Here is a 9,888-nt window from a genome sequence, read left to right as displayed (position 1 = left end):
GAATCCATAGAGAACTCAAACATATTAGCAAGAAGAGAATGAGTGATCCCATCTCAGAGTGGGCAAGGGACTTGAAGAGAAATTTCTCTAAAGAAGATCGGCGCACGGCCTACAGATACATGAAAAATGCTCACCATCCTTCATCATCAAAGAAATGCAAATCAAAACTACTTTGAGATATCACCTAACTGCAGTAAGATTAGCCCATATAACAAAATCCCAAAACCAGATATGCTGGCATGGATGTGGAGAAAAGGGAAAACATATACACTGCTTGTGGGAATGCAAACTAATATGTTCCTTTTGGAAAGATGTCTGGAGAACACTTAGAGAACTAAAAATGGACTTGCCATTTGATCCTGCAATTCCTTTATATATCCAGAAGACCAAAAACCACATTACAACAAAGATATTTGTTTCAGAATGTTTATTGCAGCCCAATTCATAATTGCCAGGTCATGGAAGAAGCCCAAGTGCCCATCCACCCACAAATGGATCAATAAGCTGTGGTATATGTATACCATGGAATACTATGCAGCCATAAAGAAAGATGGAGACTTTACATCCTTCATGTTTACATGGATGGAGCTGGAAAATGTTCTTCTTAGCAAAGTATCACAAGAATGGAAGAATAAGTATCCAATGTACACAGCCCTATTATGAAACTAATTTATAGCTTTCATATGAAAGCTATAACCTAATTATAGCCTAAGAATATGGGGGGGGGAGATGGGTGGAGGGAGGGTGATTGGAGGGATCACTTCTATGGTTTATCCTACAGGGGTATGAGGAAATCTTTCTAAGAGTAGAATATAAACGTCTTAACACAATAACCAAGAAAATGACATAAAGGCTATGTTAACCAGTTTGATGAAAATATTTCAGATTGTATATGAAAACACCACACTGTACCCCATGATTGCATTAATGTACATAGCTATTGTTTAATTAAAAAAAAACAAAACAAAACAAAACCCTGGACACCACTACACAATCACGAGAATGCCTAAAATATAAGGGCTACTGTTAGCAAGAAATAGTGAGGACTCAGAGCAACAGACACTTTTGCTCATTGCTGATGGGAATGCAAATGGCACAACCAACTTTGGAAAGTATTTTGCCAGTTACTTAAGAGATTAAAAACACACATCACATCACCTAGCCACTTTATCCTTAAGAATCTGAACGTATATTACCATATAAATATTTATCCACAAGTATTTATAGTAACTGTGTTTATAGTAACCAAAAACTAATGCCACATAACAATCAAAATGTGGATGTATAAAAGGTGTGTTCTAAATTCAAACACTGTAGTAACTCTAATAAAAAAGGAATGAATTACTAATACCTGCAACAACATACATAAATCTCAAAAGCCTTATGCTAAGTGAAAAAAGCAGGCACAAAAGACTACACACTCTATGATTCCATTTAAATTCTAGAAAAGACAAAACTACAGTGATAGAAAGACAATCAGGCTCAGTGCCTGTAGCTCAACGGCTCATTTGAACATAACCCAGGGCTGCCAAACAACAATGACAATTGCAAACAAACAAACAAAAAAAAGACAATCAGTAGTTTCTAAGGACTGGGTGATGGGGAGGGGAATGACTGTAACAGGATACAAGGACAATTTTGAAGCTGATGGAAATATTCTATACCTTGACTGTAGTAGTGGTTAAATGGGTATATGTATTTGTTGAAATTCATTGGATTGTCCATTTAAAATTGGCAAATTTAACTATATGTAGGTTATTTTTGGCAGAAGTAAGTTGTATGGCTGAAAAGATTCATTAAGTCATAAAAATGGCTACCATATTGGTTACTGATGAAACGAAGATAAAAGATTATTAAGTATAAAAATCTGGGGAAATTTTACACTTATTTAGCTTTACAACAGTCTTTAAATATGCTCCACACATTTAGAGAACTCAGAACTGGAAATCATAGATACTGCAGTAAGGATGGAAAATGAAAGGAAAATTATGCTTATTAATTAAATTAAACTCTATTTAACGTACTAAGGAAAAAAAAATAAGGCCTTGGCCTTATATTATAAAATTTAGTGAGTAAATATCCATTCAAGTATTTTAAATTTATAAAATATTCATCATGTCCCATTTTTCATAATTCTCTACCTCATCCCTTCTTCTGATGAACTGACCAGCTGCTAGTCCGCACTCTGGCAGCTAAGCGACTTCTCCTGAACCATCGTTCTCTCAGCCTCTCCAGCCCTCTTCTCCCTTCTACCTGGACCACTTGACTATCATCTGTGGTCCCACCTTGAAGGGTTTCTGCCCTGGGCAGACAGGCAGACAATATCAAGAAACTACAACTCAATCCTTTAGGCTTAGCACATCTTCCTGGCTATCTTAGGGATTTTTAGGTTGAAAGTAAAAAAGATAAAAGAAAACAACCTCCCACCATAACCACTAGTCCAATTAGTCCAAAGCAGGAGTTGATTAGAGGGGCCCAGGGGCAAGGCAGAGGGGCTAGAAGCACAGCTGGATCTCAAGGGAACAGAAATTGTTCTGTACAGTCAGGCCACTTGAGAACTCAGCAGACAACTTCCCTCCACCTCCCAGTCTCCCTGTGGTCATGTGGTATCTTTTAAAGTTGCTACATCCTCCAACTTGCCTTACAACGGGCCTTGTCCGCCTGTGGAACTGCATGCCGGCAGCTGAAAACGGCCACCAACTTCAAGGCTGCATTAGCCTAGAGCCCAGTGCCCATCCCTGCCTGACTGGATCTCTGTCTCTTAGATCTGGTTCTCCAGAGAGAATCTAGTTGACCTGGCTTGGGTCAGCTGGGCCTGGGGAGCAGGGTTCACTGTGTCAAGAGGGCTGCAGGGCAGGCCAGGCTTCAGGGCCTGTGTGCAGCTGCTCAGTGTCCCAGGCCCAGGAGGGTCTGCAAGCTTGGTTTCATGTCCCACTGTCACTGTATTGAAATTCTTAAGTTTCAAACAAGGGACACTACAGTTCACTTTGCACAGGGCCCTGTAAATTACAAAGCTGATCTTGCTTCTGGCTCTAGATGTGGGACAAGACTGGGTGGGTAGATTCTAAGGTGACGCTGGCAGGCAGCAGTATTTGGTGTGTTTACAGTCTCGGTTTTCATTAAGGAGGCTTCTCCCTTCCTTGTGCTCACGTCCTGGCTTAGTACCTCATTCATCTAATCAGCACAGTGGAGCGAGTTGGCTCCTACCAGGTGCTAAAGTCTGTGCTGGGCCCTGGAAACATTTGGCGTGCAAGACAGACAGAGCTCTGTCAGTCATGGAACTTGGTGTCAAGCCAAACTCAGTCCTCGAGTTGCTGCCTTGCTTGGTTTCTTCTCGAGGAACCATGACCTTCTTTTCTTGAAGCTTTCTTTCTGCTCTAGTTATTATTCATGCAAGTCTAATTAAAACTCATTCTGAGACCTTACAGACCGAGACCGGTAGAAAAAGAAGCTCATAATTGGAGTAGGGGGTTTGCCAGCTGCAGTATCCTTTCTTGCCCACTGAGTCCCAGGAGAGGATCATCAGCAGTCTAACCTGGCGAGTCCAAAAGCACAGGAAGCTCGATTCCAGCTGTCTTTACCACCCGAGCCAGTTTCACCTGAGAGGAAGTGGGAGTGCAAAACCAGGGAGCAGCAGAACTCAGGCGGCAGCAGCATCGTGGTTTTAGGTCCTGGATTTATTTTTTAGCAAGACCCTGAACCAGCAGTTGGACGTATGAGGAAGCGAGTCCCAGCTGTTTAGTGGAGAGTGCTGGAAAGGCAGGGAGGAGGTGTGACGTTAGTTAAGTATGCACATTTATGCTCAGGAGTGCACGAAGAACTAATAGAGAGGCCAATGCAGATGCACCGTCAAGGCTGTAGGGAAGGCTGAGATCCCTGGACTCCCCTCAAGTCACGGCCAACACGACAGCAGACTGTTATCAGCCCCAACCAGCTGCTGAGGCTTCTCTGTATAGTTCAGACGTAACTCGGGAACCCAGTGAGACTGAATCTGCAGGTTGAAGACGTCAAGATCCACAACTAATGAATGTTTAGATGCATGAATTTGTGAACCTTGTTAGCTCTGGGATTATTATTAATCGCTGAAGTTAATCACGCTGCCGGAGACTCACCCACTTTGTGGCACTCCTCCCCTGCTCTGACGGCTTCCCTAGAGCGCACCTTATGACCTGGTTGAAAAATTGAGATTCAGGGAGGCTAAGTAACTAACTTAAGATTTCACAGCTAATAAATAATAGAAAGATTCAAATTCAAGGCTATTTGGTTACATTGTCCTTACTGAATCTCCCACATTGTGCTACTGAGCCTTGTAGAAGTTTCCTTTCACCCACTGGTGTGGCCTTGTAGAAAGCTGTACGTGGTAAAACTTACCCTCTCTACATCTCACTATCCTAATGAAAATAAGTAGAGCGTTTACATACATTATTATTAAAGGTAATAAAACAAATGGGCCAGGCCATTTCCAGTTCCCTCCCTTGACTGTGTCGGCGTTTTCTTCTTGCAGCTCCTTAGTGATGATATCACTCCAGGTATCCAAGGGGCCGTCTCCTGTAATTCGTTTCCTACCCTGATGTATCAGTGAGGGGAAGCTTTGAGGCTGTCAGAAGAATTAACCTCCCAACGACATAAGATTCTTACCACTTGTTCATCTTTTTTAGTTATACAAAAGTGTCATTAGAATATGCAAGTATCTCTACCTTCATGCACAACATAATAATGTATATTGCTTTCTTTATCTGGTGAAGCCTCAGTAGCAGGAAGGGTACAATTTAGAGAACTGAACCCTTATTAAGTCTTACTATACTTTATGATTCTGAACCAGAGATTTACGAGACTCCATCAATATCTTGAAGAAGCACCTGTGAGTGTGTAGGGTTGAGAGAGATCCTAGGGATAGGGATCCAACCTAAGTCATATGAATAACAAATATTAGAGTCCATGCATTAGCAGGCACTGTATAGGCTCCATGTACAAAAGGACATAGGCTTTATGTGCAAAGATTTTGCTTTTTTAAACAATTTGAGTTATTGTAGCTTTTATTCCTCAGATTTTCCATACTGTAGTCTATACAAAATAGGGTATGGATTTATTTATTTTTTTACAAAATGAATTCAGAGAGCTAATAATGTCTTGTAATGAAACGAGTCCATCCTTCATTGATACAATTATCTATAGCTACATTTTCTGCTTGGATTATTCAGAGAAAATAGTGAAAAGGGACACAAGATCAGGACAAGGAAATAAAAAGAAGCTGGGGTCCGCTCAGGCAGGAGATACTCATTTGTTGTAGAATAAAATATGATATAGGGTGTAAGAGATAAGCACCCCTTGCTCAGACATGGCAGTTCGCTTCAATGTGCTCCCCCAGGAGACTGATTTTGAGAAAGATTTCTTTGAAGATTGAGCTTCTGCACCTGCCTATAGATATGCAGAAAAATGCAGATCACCTCTCTTTAGAAATTCTGGAGAATCAGCCAGGGTGTAGCTGGGGGCGAGTATGCCTGTCTTCGAGCTTGGGTTCTGTTCTCTGTCTTCTCCCTTCATTAACATTATAATCTCTAGTTTCGGTTTGGGCTGGCAAGAACAGACAGTCAGTCTACCTTATGCTTTTACTCTAAACAAGATCAACTGTATATGTGTTCCTCAGCCTTCACACTGAATTATAATCTTAATGGTAACTTCCTGATGTTACTTCACTTCTTTGTATCTGTGTTAAATTCTTACTGAATGTTTGAAAGTATATAAGATAACCAAAAAGTTAAGCCGGGTTACCGACCAGAGCGAGTCTCGGCCTCCCTTCAAATCAATCATCCTGTCTGCAGTTTCTTTTCCCTGCGTCTCCGATCAGAGGCTCCAAAGAACACCTTTCATCAAGGTCTGAATCTGCAAATCTGGGTTTAAGCCTTGACCCTACTCTATAACTTCAGGTTAGCTACTTCAGCCTTTGATACATGTTTATGGAAAACTGACTGTGTGCCCGACCCTAAACTAGGTACATACTGTGGTGAGCATCACACAAAATTCCCATCCTCGTGTTAGTTTAGTGGCAAACATTTGACGAGAAATAAAGCCTATAAAGGAATAGATAAGTTTGGTTTCTGGAAGAGCTGTCAGGAAAGACCTTTCTAAGAAGATAATGTTTGGGCTGAGACTTAAATGTAGCAAAGTGACCATCTCTCCTCTGAGCTCTAGTTTTCTCATCTGTAATATGAAAAATAATAAAGATCAACCTTATATAAGGTTGTTGAAAACAGCATAAAATAATATATGGGCTTAGTAAATTGTAATCACTAATCAAAACTGAGGTATTAAGGCTGGGCATGGTGCTCACACCTGTAATCCCAGCACTCTGGGAGGCTGGGGCGGGTGGATCACCTGGGCTCACAGGTTTGCGACCAGCCTGAGCAAGAGCAAGATCCCATCTCTAAAAATGGCCACATATTGTGGTGGGCACCTGTAGTCCCAGCTACTCAGGAGGCTGAGGCAAGGGGATCCCTTGAGCCCAAGAGTTAGAAGTTGCTGTGAGCTGTGATGCTACAGCACTCTACGGAAGGTGTAACAGACTGAGACTCTCTCTCTCTCCAAAAAAAAAAAAAAAGAGATATTTTTACTTTTACTGTTATTCTTACATTCCTCTCTGAAAATACTGCTCTAGGCATTTTTGAAGGCTGAGAGGGAGAGAGAAGATCATGTTATAGAAAAGATTAAAGAGAATTTTAAAAAGCTTAACTTACTTCATAATTTATTATAGAGAATCTGTGTTATTTATTCTTTTTAATAATACATTTTATTTATTTATTCATTTTGAAATACTAAGGGGGAACAAATATTTTTGTTGCATGGGTAGCTTTTATAATGCTTGAGTGAGAGCTGTAAACAGCCCCGTCATCTGAATAGGGTTCATTGTACCTGTTGGGCTGGGTTTTGCCCCCCTCTCTTCTTTTGCCCTGCTTGATTTCCAGTGATTTTCACTTCCCTCCATGCACGTGTGCCCGTCAGTGAGTTCTAGTTTGTGAGAGAGTACACGGGGTGTTCATTTTCCCATTCTTGAGATACTTCACTTAGGATAATGTTCTCTATCTAGTTCCTTCCAAATTGCAGCAAAAGGCATTAACTATGTACCACATTTTGTTAATCCACTCAGGAACTGATGGGCACTTGATTCCACATCTTTGAATTGTGAATTGTGCTGCAATAAACATTTGAGAGCAGGTATCTTTTTGATAAAATGATTTCTTTTCCTTTGGGTAAATACTGAGTAGTGGGATGGCCAGATCAAATGGTAGGTCTACTTTTAGTTCTCTGAGAAATCTCCATTCTGTTTTCCATAGAGGTACTAACTTGCAGTCCCACCAATGGTGTGTAAGCATTCCTTTCTCTTTGCATCCATGCCAGCATCTATTGTTTCAGAACTTTTATTTTTTTTTATTTTATTAAGTCAAATACACATAGATCATGGATACCATTCGACCAGGAGTAAGGTGATGTCTCACTGTGGTTTTGGTTTGCATTTCCCTGATGATTAGCAATGTTGAGAATGTTTTCCTAAGTTTATCAGCCATATGTCTATCTTCTTTTGAAAAGCTTCTGTTCATGTCTTTTGCCCACATTTTAATGGGGTCATTTGTTATTCTTTCTCGCTGATTGAGTTATTTTTATTCTGGATATTAGCCCTTTATTGAATGTATAGTTTGCAAATATTTTCTCACATTCTGTAGGTTATTTACTTACTCTGTTGATTATTTACTTACCCGTGCAGAAGCTTTTTAATTTAATCATGTCCCATTTACTTATCTTTGTTGCTGCTGTGATTGAAACTGGGGTCTTAGTCTTAAATCCTTTGCCCAAGCCAATATCTAGAAGAGTTTTCCTACATTTTCTTCTAGGAGTCTTATGGTTTCCTGCCTTTTACTTAAGTCTTTTATCCATCTTGAATAGTTTTGTGAGTGGTAAGAGACAGGTCCTGTTTCATTCTTCTGCCTGTGTCTACATTGAATAGAGCTGCTTTTCCTCACCCACAATGCTGTCTGCTTTGTTAAAAATTGGTTGGCTCTAGGTAGATGACTTGATATTTGGGCTCTCTATTCTGTTCCATTGGTTTATGTCTCATTTTTGTACCAGTACCATACTGTTTTGCTTACTATGGCCTCGGAGCATACAAGGTCTGACGATTAAGTTCATGAACTCATCCTAGGGAAAGTGCCACATACTTCATTGCTGAATATCACTCCAGTCACCTCTGAAATATGAAATGCAGAACTATTTTTCAAGATCTTTAAAGTATGAAGTTGGAATTTTAATGGGGATTGCATTAAATCTGTATATTGCTTTGGGTGGTATAGCTATTTTAACAATGTTGATTCTTCCCAGCCGTGAGCACGACAAGTTCTTCCTTCTGTGAACACCCTCTGCAATCTCTCTTCTCAGTATCCCACAGTTCTCTCTGTAGAGATCCTTCACATCCTTGTCAAGTGTATTCTGAGGTATTTCATTTTTGTAATGCTTTTGTGAAGGTATTGTGTCTTTGATTTGATTCTTAGTTTGACTGCTGTTGGCATGTATGAAGGCTACTGATTTGAGTCCATTGCTTTTATAACCCGAGATGCTATTGTACTTTTATCAATTCCAGGAGTCTTGAAGTTGAGTCTTTGGGTTTTCCTAGGTATAAGATCATATCATCGGCAAAGAGCAATAGTTTGAATTCCTCTATCCCCATTTGAATACCCTTGACCTCCTTCTCTTGTCTGGTTACACTGGTTCAGACTTCTAGCACTATGCTGAATAGTAGTAGACGTAGTGAACATTCTTGTCTGGTTCCAGTTCTAAGTGGGAATGGTTTCAGTTTTTCTCCATTCAATATGATGTTAGCTGTGGATTTGACAGAGGGCCTCTATCAGTTTAAGGAATGTCCCATCTATGCCAATTTTCTTTTTTTTAAATTTCAGATTGATATGAGTGTACAAATTTTTAGGTTATGTTGTTTTCATTTCTGAGGTAAACTTCAGGTTGTAGTTGAGCCTGTGGAATACTCTCACACTGTGCATATTAGGTGAAATCCTGCCAATCACCCTCCCTCCTTCCCTTTCTATGCCAATTTTCTTAAGTGTTCTTATCAAGTAAAAAAAAGATACTGAATGTTGTCAAATGCTTTTTCTGTGTCTATTAAGAAGATCATATGGTCTTTGTCCTTACTTCTGTTTATGTGGTGAATTTTGTTTATCAATTTGCATATGTTGAACCAGCCTCGCATCCCTAGGATAAAACCCACCTGGTCATAATAAAATCTTTTTTCACTGTGTAGTGGAATTCTGTTTGCTAAGATTTTATTGAGTATTTTTGCATCAAAATATATTAATGATATTAGTGTATACTTTCGTTTTGTTGTTGTTGTGTCTTTTCCTGGTTTTGGTATCAAGTTGGTATTTGCTTTGTAGAATGAGTTGGGGAAGGTTCCTTCCTTCTCAATATTTTGGAATAAATTCTGCAATATAGGTACTAGCTCTTCTTTGAAGGTTTGGTAGAATTCTGTTATCAAACTAGTCTGGTACTTTTTTGGTTGGAAGATTTTTCATTGTTATTTTATTGGAAGATTTTTCATTGTTATTTTAATTTTAGTGCTTGGTATTGGTCTGTCCAAGAGTTCTATTTCTTCTTGGTTGAGTCTAGGGAGGTAGTATAATTCCAAGGATTGGTCCATTTTATCCACATTTTCAAATTTCTTGGCATAGAAATTTTTGTAGTCTTCAGTAATGATATTTTTTATTTCCATGGTATCTGTTTTTATTTCCTCTTTTTTGTTTTTGATTGAGCTTATTAGAGATCTTACTTTTCTGTTTCTTTTTTAAATTAATCTTCTAAATGGTTCTTTTGTTCTTGATTTCATTTGGT

The sequence above is a fragment of the Otolemur garnettii genome, unplaced genomic scaffold (assembly GCF_000181295.1).
Source record: "Otolemur garnettii isolate 467f Iridium unplaced genomic scaffold, OtoGar3 scaffold00143, whole genome shotgun sequence".
In the NCBI taxonomy this organism is placed as follows: domain Eukaryota; kingdom Metazoa; phylum Chordata; class Mammalia; order Primates; family Galagidae; genus Otolemur; species Otolemur garnettii.
This window is presented reverse-complemented; position numbering follows the sequence as displayed.